Here is a 15308-nt window from a genome sequence, read left to right on the forward strand (position 1 = left end):
ATAGTCATTCGTGGAGTGATAAGCAAGATTCAGGGCTTACAATTCTTTGTCATGTTAACAAGGCCCGTGCCCTGTTTTTGTTTACATAGGTTCAATATACCAGTGAAACCCTTTTTCAAGCTGATTTGTCTATCTTTTTATTCATTTTAAGCATAAATAAACAGTTTCTAACTTTAAACACATTCATTTTAGGTCTAAAACTGGAATTTTCACCTCAACATTCAAAATGTAAACAAACGCGTTGTTTACATAGCAAAGAATTTCAAGCCCTGTAATTTACTTATTACTCAACAAATGATTCTCAAATTTCGGTCGCCTATTAAAAATGCCTTACTGAAGCATTGTAAATATTAAAATCGAAAATTTTTTTGACCAAAATCGTGACCATGCCCCTTTAATCCACCTAGCTACAGTACTTGTGGAAATTTTATTAAAGTTCTTAAACGAGACGAGAAGTTGATCACACTTGCGATTTTTACTTGTACGTTTGATATATTCCTGTAAAGTACACAACACAAATTGTGTCATCCTTGAATCTTTCAAGAGCAATAGAAAAAGACTTTCCTGGTCTAGATGTCTTAAGTAATGATGAAAAATAAAAAACAACTCTATCTGAACTAAAAGTCATGTTCTTAATATTCAAGTTTACAAGAGTTTGTGCTCTATCTGCTGTTGATAATGCTAAAAGTGTACATAACTTCCAGGATAGATGTTTCATGTCTAATGAATCCAAAGGAAAAAAGAGATTTTAAATATTTAAGAACTTTACTCACATCCTATGTAAATTTATATCTTGGCAGGTTGGTCTTAAATTAAACAAGCCTTTCATAAATTTAGTAAGTAAGGGTGAATTTTTATTCCAACTTTGGTCTAATAATGATAGAGTTTGAGTAACAGCTACTTTGTGAGTATTAATACACGAGTAAGACTTTCCATCTTTGAATAACAAAAACAAGTAAGACATCAAATCCTTTTCAGATGTTTCATATACACTTTTGTTTCGTTTATAATACCAAAAAATAAATTTCCGCCATGCAAGGTCATACTGTTTTTGTGTTGATCCTCTCCATGAAGACAGTATGACAAGCTTAACGTTTTTTGGAAATCCTTTATCCTGCAAAGTTTCCCAGAGAAAACTGCGGCGGCTAGAGTAATTTTCTTGTTCATAGGGTAGTTTCTTTTTCCTTCTGTCATCAGATCTGCATGTCTTGGCAGTCTAACTGGAATAGTAAAAGTGGAAACCAAGTTTGGGATCGCCAGACAGGAAAAACAATTGCTTTTTCTACCCAATCTTCCCTAATTTTATTAAAAATTCTTCCTAATAAATGAAAAGGAGGAAAAATATAGGGCATCAATCCTGTCCAAAGAAAAGTAAATGCATCAATTTTCCATGCATTGGGACTAAAACACCAAGACACATATTTGTGAATTTTATAGTTTTCATCCGATGCAAAAAGATCAACATCTGGACAAAAAAACTGAATTTCTGATTTTAAACTCCATTCACAGGATGTAGAAGTTTCCCTAGAATAATAATCTGCCACTTCATTTAATTTCCCAGGAAGATACTGACATGTTATCCATAAATTCCATGTACAACACCATTTCCAAATATATTTTGCTAAAGAATCCATATCTTTTGATACCATTCCACCCATATTATTTACATAAGAGATGGCTGTTTTATTGTCACACTTTGTGCCTACATGAACATTGGTTTCCTCATCTATAAAGTATTGTAATGCAAAAAATATGGCCAATAATTTCAAGTAATTGATATGGAACTTTTTCTCATGTTCTGACCAATTTCTGCTTAAATGACCTGTTTTAAAAACTGCACCCATTCCATTACAAGAGGCATCAGATTCTATCCATCTATAGGCAGTAAACGAATAGGTTTACCATTTTTTTATTTCGATATTCTCTATCCACCAAACAATTTCTTTTTTTCTTTGATCTGATTTTATAATTCCATCATATTTATCATCATTCTCATTCAGTGCCCTAACTTTGTCCCTTTCTAAAGCTCTGTAATAAAGGGGTCCAATTGAAATTGCATTGAATGCATGTACAATGAGTCCAATGAATGCTGCCACCTCTCTTTTACTAATACAGTCTTCCTGCAATATACTTTCAGCAGCATTTTTTATTTCATCTATTTTGTCTCTTGGTAAAAATACCTTAAATTTCTTTGATTCAATTATCAACACAAAAAAGTATATTATTGGAGTTGGTGCTGTCACTGTTTTCTCAAAGTTAACATGAAAACCTAATGAATGTAAAGTATCTATAATCAGTTGAGTATTCTTTATACATAAGACCAGACTTTGGTTCATAATTAAAGAATCATCCAGATAATAAGAACATCTGATGCCAGTAGATCTCAAATAAGCATAAACAGGTTTCAAAATCTTTGTAAAAACTCTGGGTGCTGAAAACAATCCAAATGGTAAAACCGTAAAACAATAAATCCTTCCATTCCATTGAAAACTCAAAAATCTTTGAAATTCTTTTGCAATTGGAACACTAAAGTAAGCATCTTTTAAATCAACACGACAGAAAAAAATCTCCCTTTTGTAAAATGCTCAAAATTTGATTCAAATTTTCTTGCTTAAATTTCTCATATGAAACAAATTCATTAAGACTTCTCAAATTTATTATAGGTCTAAGCTTTCCATTTTTCTAAGGAACTACAAATATATTAGAAATAAATAAATCATCACTTTCATATATTTCTCTTATTGCACCTTTTCTTAACAGTTCGTTAATTTCATCATTAACAACCATAATTTCTTGATCATTTAAAGAAATCTGAGATGGCTTTTTTAATTGGTAAGGTCTTTGATCAAACAAAATTTCACAACCTTGGATTGTCTTCAGAACCCATGGATCGTTAACTATCTTTTTCCATTGAGATACATGATATTAAATTTGACCAACACTTACCGTGTTTGTCTCATTTAGTATTTCTCTCGCCTTCCTCTCTTGTCTGATCTCGCTTCTCGAGTTCTTCCCCCTAAAAAAGGTCCATTAGATCCTCTGCCATAGTAATAATTGTAGGAGAAATTCCTTCTCCCCCTGTAGCCTGCATTGCTATATGAACCTCTATTAAATTTGTCCCTCTTGTATTTATCAAAATCTGATAACTCCTTTATTTTCTTTTGTATATCAGGGCCAAACAAAAAATCTGTTACTGGCCGAGTGGCATTGCACATGTCAGAAAACTTATTTGGCAAAACTTTTCTCCAAAAGAAATCTCCTTTTTTGGGACAATTGAAACACAGAGTTACAGAGTACAATAACTGCATGTTTTATCAAATTTCTAATTTCCTTCAAGTTCTCATTTGACTTTGACATTTCAGCTATTTTAAGCAAAGGAACAATCTCTGTTGCTATAGTTGTTTGAACGGCTTGAAAACCAGAGTCTTTACTTTGAGCAGATTTTGGCATAATATTCCAGATATCTGGATTTACCCGTGGAGCTAACAAATATGTACAATTAGCTGGTTGGGGATGACTTTCAATTATATTCTCTGTTTCACCTTCTTTAGTACAGAGAGTGTTCACTATGTTTGCTAATTTATCATCAACATTCTTTCCTTTTTTATCTGACGAAAACCATTTTGGAATATCCCAGTCATTATATACTTCCTTTTCTTGTTCAACTGATTCTTTATCATTCATGAAAAAGTCAAAATCATTTTCATCATTTATACTTGAGCCTTCATGCTCATTATTATTGACATCAAGGTCAACACTCTCTTGTTCTAACTGATCTAATCTTTCTTTCTGCATATTATAAATGCACCCAATTATGTCATTAATTCCCATCATTTCTTTGAATTTGTCAATATTTTCAGTGTCCATATTCAATATGGCATTGGTAATATCATTACCAGAAACGTCAGCCTTTTTACTTTTCTTTGCTTTCGTGGCATTTTTGCTCGAACTTTTACGTTTGCCACCTTTGTTACATGCTTAAGACGGCTTCGCCGTCGAAGTTGAAGGCCCTTGTTAATTATCATTGTATACTGCAGAACCTGCAGTTGACCTTATTTCGTTTATTTTATAGGCGAGTCTTTTTTCTGCCTCTCTAATGTCCTCACTATCAAAACCCTCAAAAGACTCATCACCCGAGTCTGCCATAATTGATAAAACGTCAGAATTTTCTGTCGAGGACATGCATGTAAGTTTCAACAACAACCTCGTCTCACGTGTACCATGTGAAACACCCAGACCACGTCTGAGAAACAATAATCAAAAAATTCTCCGATAATACCTTATAGCCCGCACAACGTGCGCCAAGAAAAATATGAGCGATTTAAGCATGGCGGTGGTTATTTATACTAGTGAGGTCACATGGGTTTTAAATTCTTTGAATAGCGACCCCACATGTAATTGGTCAAGAAATATGCTATTGATACTCTGATATGCCGAAGGCTGTATGAAAAGAATGAAAAATTCATATTTACCGCGTTTATTGTCCCCCGCCGCAACGCGGAGCGGGGACATAGAAATGCCGGGCGTCCGTCCGTGGGTCCGTCCATCACACTTTTTTGTAAGCGCTCTCATGCCTACAAATTTTGACGGATTTTCATTAAATTTATACCAAATGTTTATACCACTATTACCTTGGTCGAAAATCAGTATTGGTCGATACTTTTTGTTGGAGTTATGGGACTTTGACCACAATAATGACTCCGTTTTATCCAAAAATTGACCTTGTAAGCGCTCTTATGCCTACAAATTTTGACGGATTTTCATTAAATTTATACCAAATGTTTATACCACTAATACTTTGGTCAAGTTCGAAAATCAGCATTGGTCGATACTTTTTGTTGGAGTTATGGGACTTTGACCACAATAATGACTCCGTTTTATCCAAAAATTGTTTCTCAAATCAGCAGGAAATTAATTGATTATGATAGAAAGCATGATGGATAAGAAGTATATATGTCAAATAGGCGAAAAATGTGCAATTTTAGATAAAAAATGATGTTTTCAAAAATTCCATTCGGTAAACATAAACAAAAGCCCCAGGTGGATTCGAACTCATGACATGCGGTTCACAAGCCTGATACTTTAACCACTGAGCTATGACAATATACATGTGAATCGATTGATACAAACAGTTTAACAAAACATTTAAATCGCCATCTTGTGACGTAGTGTCTTAAAAAGTATAAGACTCGGTGTAGTGAAGTACCTTAATGAAACATCAAAAGAGCCCGGCTTTCAGTACTTCTTCAGTACTTTGATTAATATTTGTAATCTTTATTTCTTTGTTAAGGCTCGAACGCCTAGGAGGGTTTATTGCTCCTCTTTTAGGAAATGGCGTCAAATTTCCTCTTTCAAAACATTGATACAAATGTTCTATCATCTTTGGCGTGTCCAAGGTGGTTAGTGTTAGTTGGTATTTCTTAATTTTTTAGGAGGACAGATGTTAGTTAGAAATGCGATGACAAACACCCAACATTTTCACCGCGCTCATGAATGACCTCGTTATTGTCTTCATTTATTGGTTCGGTTAGTGATACATCATCCGTTTCCGTTTCAATGTTTCCAGCGTTATTTTTGGTGTAGAGATTGATTAAAGGGTAAAACCGTTAACTTTTGAAGACATGTTTCCGACACTGTTCGCAACCGAGGACGTTTGAGAGCTGAGCTTGGTGTACTGGAAACGGGAAGAGTTTGAATGTTCGAAATTTCGATCTTGCTCTTGATAGATGAATTGGGAGCCGTTTTTACCTTTTTGTCGCAATCTTCAACGCCGATGGACAACTTTCCAGTGATTATATGTCAGCAAATCACCAAAGCTGCATTTCGTATTCTCCAAGCACCAATTTCAGGTTCTAGTTTTCAGATCTTCTTTCATTTGCTGATAAAGTTGCAAACAGGCAAACTCCATAATTAAAAAAAAATCTGTAAACATCGCATCAAATTCAGTTTGTGTTCTACTTGTTATAGCTGTTTCAACTGGCGAAAGTGAAAAATTGACATCGTCTAACTTAGCCCTGCTCTTTTTCAGCTAATAAGTCCGTTTTGATATGGTTCCAAGATATTGCTAATTTAAGGTTAGGTAGAACCTCAGACAAAACAATGATAAACAATTTTTCTGTCGACCACTTTGGCATCAGTAATTTAATTTTTACTCCAAAAGTCATGAAGATTTTGAGACTTTCTATCATTAAGGCTACAGGAACAGTATTTCCATCTTATTTAGAAATTTACGCTTACGCATTGTTTTTTTTTTTTAATATAGAAATAGAATCATAATTATTCAAAGAAATTGATTTATTTGATAACTTTTTAAACATATTTCATATTGGATAATTCTTTTTTTTTTACGTAATTGAAACATTTATTGCGCCTGGATTTATTCTCTTGATAATCCTCCTTTTTTTTAACCTGGACCGGATAATTATATATCAGGTAGGAGGATTGCTGGAACGCACGGTTTTGCGAGATAAAGAATGTTATTATCGTATAAGGGGTTTAATGTTTAAGATTGTGAATTCACAATATTTGTAATGCCATGCCACTAAGTTTGGGAATTCGTTAAATCATTCGTTAAATCATTCTTTATATACTCCCAAAGTTTTGGGATTAACATATATATAGCAAAAATAGCAAAAGTTGATGCATTTAGATATCTTCCAATGATCTCTTTAAAAAACAAGATGGTAGATTTGAGTGCATGAATTTGCAAATGAAGGAAGAAATGATTTTGTCAAACTACGTCATGTTTGCGTCATGAATATGACGTCATAAACATGCCATTATCTAAGTGGTGGCTGCTTTGGTGAAATACCCATATGATATGTTTTACGGTGCTACCGTTCTGGCGAGCGCTACAAGAATTACACATACCTTGCATCATTGTCAACATATAGTTTTATTTAGGTGTCAACGAACGTCAAAGAATTTTTGAGAGCGTATTGCTCTACAATAAGTATGCCAAAGGTACTAATTTTAATGGTTATGATACATACAGCGCAACCCCCTTCCCGGAGAGAGAGAGAGAGAGAGAGAGAGAGAGAGAGAGAGAGAGAGAGAGAGAGGTACCTGTTTGTGTGTACTTTCCCACTTTTAAATTTAATGGTCTGACTATATATGCAATATCTTCATAATTTTTTTAACTGTTTATTTTTTCATTTTCTTCCTTTTTAATTATTTAAAAATGTCCTATTGTTTATTTCCTCCCTACTCATGCATGCACAATTAGCTTAGAAATGGATCGATATGACAGTACAGTATGGCTCTTGCTAATATATATACATAAAATCTCTATATTAAAAAAAAATAAAAACAGATCATACGTCAATGAGGCAGGTATCGCAGTCTATACTGAAATAGCTAGTACACGCATTACAGATGTTTGATCCACCTCTACATTTATCGCGGGAAATATAGTGCGAGTACACTGTGACGTCATCCATGACTTTGTTCGTCTTTGTTTACGTTTCTCGACTCAATACGGAGGTATGGAAGCATGTAACAAATTTTTTGAGTCTCGCCAAAGCATATACGGTACTCAAAACGTGTCTTCAAACTTTAAGTCACTGTAAATTACGAGTTAAAAGTCGGCCATTTTTGGCATAGCACCACGGGTGAAAACATTAGAGAGCATTATGGGACGTAGACAAAAAATTTGGTTTGATTAACTGTAGGTTTAGCTCGTTCTTTTTCCCGCGCACACTGGTTCTTAGAGGTCGCTTCTATGTATCACTATAAAATTTTGGGATATTGGGGCCGATTTAGGCTCTTACAGTCCTAGCTCTTTGTTGTAGGGAAAAAAAGAGAATACATACAAGTGATTAAATTAAAGCGACGGAACAAATTTGCTCCGTATCATCATTTCAAAATGGAAACTTTAAAAAAGGTCTTGGCTACGGTAAAAAGAATTCTTTATATTTTGTCGGTTTAAATCTTTTTTTTTCTTAAAGAAATATTTTAGAAAAATGAAAAAAATTCTTAGGAAAGAAGTATTGTACCGATGTAATGCACCATTTTTCCTTGGGCAAAAATGATACATCGGTACAATAATTCTTTCTTTACTCCTCGAGTTTTCGTCAAAATTATAAAACACAATTTTTACACAAAATAGGAAAAAGCAATTGATCTTATTAAGTACCATTAATATTAATTTCATTGTTGATAAGATTATATTTCTATGGGGAGAAAATTAATCTGCCCCGATTCCCAAAATTATAAAATATGATAATCGACAGACAAGACCATTTTCTTCCATTCTTTTATATCTAATTGAGGGGGAGACTGTCTTACCAGTTGCCATTTCTTTTTTAATTCACCTCTTTTTAAGTACGCCCTCATCCCGACTAGACGTAAATGCAATGAATAGTTTAACAGAAGGTTGGACAAACTCTAGTCTATGGAAACATGACTAAATTCTCATAAAATGAGACAGTCATGTTATTAAACATAGGTTTAGGCAAAACTATTTAATTGGCACTAGTCTCAAAACATGCTGTATCTTAAATTCAATTGCGTTATGCAACGGACACACATTTTAATTTATCTTAATCGTCTTGGAAATAAGATACAACTTAAAACCATTGTATGCTTTGTCGTGGCACATTCTGTATGCACAAAATATTTCTACGCACATGGCATGTACTTTAAATAACAGGTTGATTCACTTTAAATAAACATATTGTCATTCTAACACTTGAATGAAAGGACCATTTTCCACAAATGATTCACTAATATTGCCTGAGAATGTGGTCGAGACAAAGCATCGTAACAGTGTTTTTAAAACAAAAATAATTTGGCAGATCACATGGATTTAAATAAACATGTGTAGCATACTGACTAACGTGCTGATACAACTTATCTCCATTTTTCAAAATGACATCTATATCTCCTAAGTCCAATCCAGAACTTCCTTTAAATTGAGATACTTGGGATTCGGAAAAATCCTGATTTTCTTTTCGTCTCCTATAAGCAGTTTTCTTCGGATGTAAATGAAACTTGATGACGCTATCGTGTATGAATAATTAAGTGTACGAAGAGTAAAACTAATGAATTAACACACGAAAAATTGTGAGGTATTCGTATACAAATTGTTCGTATATACTTAAAGTATCCATTAATTAAAAGGTATAAAACAAACAATGAACTATTTTTCATTTTACTCAATTGCAAAGCGGTTTCACGCCACGGTGTCAGTCTCGTCAAGAGCACTACTTTTAAAAGCACGTTTCGTTACAAAACAAACTCATTATACTCCAGATATCTATCTAGAATTAAATAAGAATTTGAATAGAAAATTTGAGATTGATATAATTAACATCATATCCATCTTTTCGTGGATTTTATCAACATCGATTAACACGGATTATTTGAACGCGGAATACAAAATTGACATTATATTGAGAAGTTTGCCCCACACAAATTATTTTTGCGTTGAGTTTGCGTGACAGCCTAGGGAAGTTGAACATAGTTCAACTACCAATAACAACAACAAATTTGGCTATCTTTACTTAGGGAAACACTTACGTTTAAAAGATATACCAAAATAAGCTATGTTTTGCAATTATAATGAACTTCAACTTAGATTAATATACTACAATGTTTTAAAGCAACCTTTTGGTTCTTTGATAGTTTTTCTTTAGTTTGCATTTATGTGTTTTGGTCAATAACTAATGAAATGAATAAGTTGCATGTAAACATTTTTTGTCGAGAGTAACGAAGTAAAACACCAATGTCAGTCTTTGAATGTTCAAAGAGTCGCAAGATACCAAATACTGAGAAACTTCTTAAATGGTATTTAGACCGCGTACACAAACTTAATGGACAATATATAATCATCAATCAATAAACAAATAAAAAACACTTTATCTCAAGCAAGTTAAGTATGACTTTTTGGGTTAACCAGCTGTATCAAATTTTGTTCTTGGTTATCAAACCTAGTGGTACAAACCATTTATCTCCTTATCAAAGATTATTGTACTTGGACGTTCATTTTATTAACTTGCAGAAACTTTTTTTTTCTTCATAAAATTCATACAAATAAACAAAGGATTCCTTATTGACTTGTACACTGGAGCGATCGATATAATGCATCTTCTCTTTGTATAATTAAGTATATGATTTTTGTTTTAAGCTAATCTAAGGAGATACTCGTCACTAAAATTATATCACAAAGGATTTGAAGAATCGCGATGTAATCATAATTACTGAAACGAAAATCACACGGGATTTGAAAAAAAATGCAATGTTGCATAATGTCACGTTTTTGAGGAGTGAGACATTGACAGTGTAAGGCATCCCCCTTTATACAACACGTTTTAGGATTATTTTTTTTTACACATTTGAATAAATAATATCACGTTATTGAGGAACGGCATATTAACAACATTGTCAAGTTAAAGCTTCAAGATCTCTTCTTTGTATTACATGTTTAAAAAGGATTTTTTTTTTATTACAAAATGAAATTAACTTCCTGATTTTTGAACAACCGGGGTAGTGAATTACTTCTTCACAATCGATAAACGTTTTAAAATACTCTTTCGATTATACCAGACCATTTGTTTAAGTACATTTAGAGCAAACAATAAATACTGGGGTTGTAAACTGAGAAATCAAAAAGTAATCATGTGAAATGGAAAAATCAAACACTGTAACTCCGAGACTCGTAAATAAAAATTTCAACGCAGGTCAATTGGTGATGTTAGAGAAGAAATATGATCTTTACTGTTGTAGAAACCTTGCTTGAAGCTACTTGATCTTATTAAGTGATCTGTGAACGTTGTCCTTTAAAGTACATTGATAGCGGTGGAATCTGTGTTTAGAATTCTGTTGTTGCATCTCTCTCTTTCATCAAGGCCTATAAAACCGAGTAGAATGTCCGTACTATAAAGGTTTACAAACTCGGTTAGCGTTACCTCAATTCAATAAAAATAAAACATTATACTCATCATTACTTCCTCTTGTGTAACACTGAATTGGTAAAACTTGAAGGAACATTTTTTCAAACAGACCTTTTTCGTTTCAAGTGACATCTTTTTTTTTACTTTAGAATTTTAATATGTAATAATACAAATATTTTTTGGCTACAATTATATCTTAAGATAGCAATGCACATCCTACTTGGATTAAAAATAGGGAAACTGTAAATAAAATTAAGGTCTCGAACATTAAATCTTTTGCTTCAAGTCTGAAATGTTGATTAAAACTTGTTCTGTGGTTAAACTTGTAAGCTTCTAAGATATTGAAAATGTTTCTGGACAAACTAAGGGTGGCCAAATTTTACAAAATCGTTTGTATTTGTATAAACACATGCAACGCAACTGCTTTTGTACATGGTACAAATAAATTCGTGTAATTTGCTAAAAATATCATTTTACATCTATAGAAATATCCGTGGGAAAACTGAGGAAAAAAATGAATAAAGACCTACATGTAGTAACAAGATATCTGTGAGCCAATGCTCACTAGTGATACCCCCGCTCTGATGTGAATATGCAAAAATGCAAAGTCGACATTGAACAGGAGGTTGACGTTTGATTGGTTAAAAAAAATATCCCACGATATGGCATGCCTATACAAATACTGTGTAAAAATTTCAAGCATCTGCGATAAACAGTTGCTGAAAATTCTTTGACAAAATTTTGTTTGAAAATTTTTGCTAAAAATAAACAAAGTCGTCATTTAACAGGAAGTTGACGTCTGATTGGTACAAAAATATATCCCACGATATGGCATGCCTATACAAACATTGTGTAAAAATTTCAAGAATCTGCGATAAATAGTTGCTGAGATAAATGCGACAGATATTTTTGTTACGGACGGACAGACAGACACACAAGGGTAAAACAGTTTACTCCCTCTCCTTCGGAGCGGAGGTATTAAAATGGTGACAGAAAACCTGAAAAGGAGAACCATGGTTCCGGTAAGAATATTTCGAAGCGCAGACTTGGAGAAGAGGACTATCCATGACATACAGTTGAAGGACGGTTTCACTCTGGCAACTGTCAGATTTGGTAGAAAAGAGAGCCATGATCACCTAGAAATTTGAGAAGTAACATGAATTCAAGGTAACCACAGCTACAAGAATCACTTAGTCATGATGCAAAATAGAAGAGTAACATGACTCTGTAAAATAAAACTTAGATATTTAATAAGCAGATTCATTGGATAGTACTCATTTATCTACAAATGATACATTAATACAAAAACTACAATAAAAGTAAATTACTTTGGCCAGCCGAATATTTTTATTTAGATTCTACAGATCAGGTACAATAGAGAAAAAAACTCTAACAAATTTTGGTCTTTCTTGAGTAATCTGATGAATTTGTCATATATAATTGTTTGATGACTACGATGCTCCAGAAAACTGTCGAAGTGTTTGGGTTGAGTGGGACTGTGGTGTAGTCACTGCACATGTTCCAAGTCATCTCTAACGTCAGGTAGGTATATTATATCCAATGTTTATACACTTTTAATGGACTAAATCCTGTATCTTCATGACCCTTCCTACTCTGCTTGAAGAGCCATTTCCAAAAAAAGGTTAAAGAAAAATTAAATAATCGTTATTTACACACAAGTTCATATAAATGAAATGACAAATTTACGAAAGACGTAAGAGAAATGATCTCGTTATTACGAGTTAATTATCTTGTTATAACGAGAAAAGATCTCGTTATTACGAGTTAATTATCTCGTAATTACGAGAAAAGATCTCGTTATTACGAGTTAATTATCTCGTTATAACGAGAAAAGATCTCGTTATTACGAGTTAATTATCTCGTAATTACGAGAAAAGATCTCGTAATAACGAGAAAAGATCTCGTTATTACGAGAAAAGATCTCGTTATTACGAGTAAATTATCTCGTTATAACGAGAAAGATCTCGTTATTACGAAAAAAGATTTATATAAATGGTGCATTTCTGAAAACACCTCCAAATCGACTGGTTCACTCTTTCAATAAACGTTAATTCAATTCTGATTAATGTTTAAATAACACCGGACATTATTCATTAATTTTTAAATGAAATGATCGGATTTGACATTTAACTAATATGAATAAGTGGAAAGAACTTCATGTAATTCTCATTTCATCTTATATATATTATAATTCCACTCCGAATTAAATACCAGGTAGCCCTTGTCGTAAAAACACAATTCTATTGTTACAGTTGACTTTAATGACTATGTAGTTTCAATCATTGATATACAGGATTTACCTGAATTGTGTTCATACACAACCTTTATGTATATTGAAAATAATTGATTTTGTATATCAACATTTTGGAGTCTGAAAACAAATTACATGTATCCTTCTAATCAATATATAGTTCAATCAATTCATCAATCAACCTGCTTTGCTCCTTCTTCTGAAATTTCGTTAAAACTGATTGGTCCGATTTTATATCAAATTCTGTTTATGCTACTAATGCTAAGTATGTGTATAATAAAAGACATTGCAGTAGTTCATACACTTGACATAAAGAGAATAGAATAATGAAACGCACCATTTTGAAAAGATCTTTTCTCGTAATAACGAGATCTTTTCTCGTAATTACGAGAAAATTAACTCGTTAAAACGAGATCTTTTCTCGTAATTACGAGATAATTAACTCGTAATAACGAGATCTTTTCTCGTTATAACGAGATAACTAAGTCGTAATAACGAGATCTTTTCTCGTAATTACGAGAAAATTAACTCGTAATAACGAGATCTTTTCTCGTTATAACGAGATAACTAAGTCGTAATAACGAGATCTTTTCTCGTAATTACGAGAAAATTAACTCGTAATAACGAGATCTTTTCTCGTTATAACGAGATAATTAACTCGTAATAACGAGATCTCTTCTCGTAATTACGAGAAAATTAACTCGTAATAACGAGATCTTTTCTCGTAATTACGAGATAAAAATATTTTTTTATGTGGCCCTATTCGTCTTTCGTACAAATTAGAATATAGAACCAAGAAAGTTTAAAATCTTTAAACTTCACTGAATATTTTACTCATAAACATGTCATTGTCATTTTGACAAGAACACAAACATTTGGAATAAGTAATCACATGAATATTTCATTATTTGTAAGTCATCGGTTATCTAGTAAATTTTTCTGAAAATTGTTGTGTTCAGTGATTAGTTTTGTAAATCTGTGTTAAGTGATTAGTTTTGTAAATTTCTATATACACCTTGGAAGATGTTTTATACATATAGGCAATTACCATCACTCACTCGCACCGTTTTTCAAAGTTATTATCCGGGCTATTTCATGGCTGGTGCAATGCAAAATCCTCGTAGACTTTCTATTTTGGGTTGTGTATTGACACTTGAAGCAGTAGAGGGGGCGTTTCAAAACAGATAATCTGAACATTTGCAAACACTTGGGAGAGAGGATAGATTTTTTTATCCCTGCCCGCTACTTTAAATATCCAACCATGCAATTGGAATTTATTAAATCAATTTTAATGAATAAGTTAAGAGAATTAGAAAATATCAATAACAAACCGTCAACCATCTTAAAAATCCATAAAACTAAATACAAACTCAAAGCAGAGTAACACGGACCTCCAAAAGATAGAGATAGGATCAGGTGCCTAGGAGGAGTGGGCATCAATTAAATAACAGTCAGACAAAATATATACAAAAATGAGAAAAAAATATGGTTCAACATATTAAGCATTGTATCATATTAATGTGTAGAGTATTAATTCCCGCGCTTGAACGCAGGCATTTGATTTGAAAGGACATGGTGATGCAATGGCTGCACGTAGCATTGAAAAGTCCCGTTGACTTCAATCTTGTTTAATTAAATCGTCTCTTATACACTGTTATTAACGCAGCCAGTTAACGGAATATGTTTGGAATATTCACTTAATTTTATCAAAAAATCTTCGATGTTGATTTAATCAAAACATGACTAAATTCTAATGACTTGTTTTCACTTGCACTCTGCGGAACACTCCGATGTCGGAGACGAGGTTTCGAGTCAAGGTAGGTACTGGCACGATATATCCATGCTGGCGTTGTTGACGGTTATGAGCACCAAAAAATAAACGTACCCGAATCTAAACGGAAAAATCCACACTTAATAATGAAAATGACCAGAATAACAATCCTACCTTACAATAATTTAAAATTGAAAATTAATAACGAGCGTTGTATGCTTTAAACTGCTAGCAGAAGATCCATTCCGTCATATCTACAGTCAAATAGAAAGAGACGTAACCCCTTAGTTAATTATAAGAGTTGATTTTCTTGCCATACTCGAACATTGCAATATTTTAACACGTCGGACAAAAATAGATGTATCTGTTTATT

This window comes from Magallana gigas, chromosome 7 (genome assembly GCF_963853765.1).
Source record: "Magallana gigas chromosome 7, xbMagGiga1.1, whole genome shotgun sequence".
NCBI classification, from domain to species: Eukaryota; Metazoa; Mollusca; class Bivalvia; order Ostreida; family Ostreidae; genus Magallana; species Magallana gigas.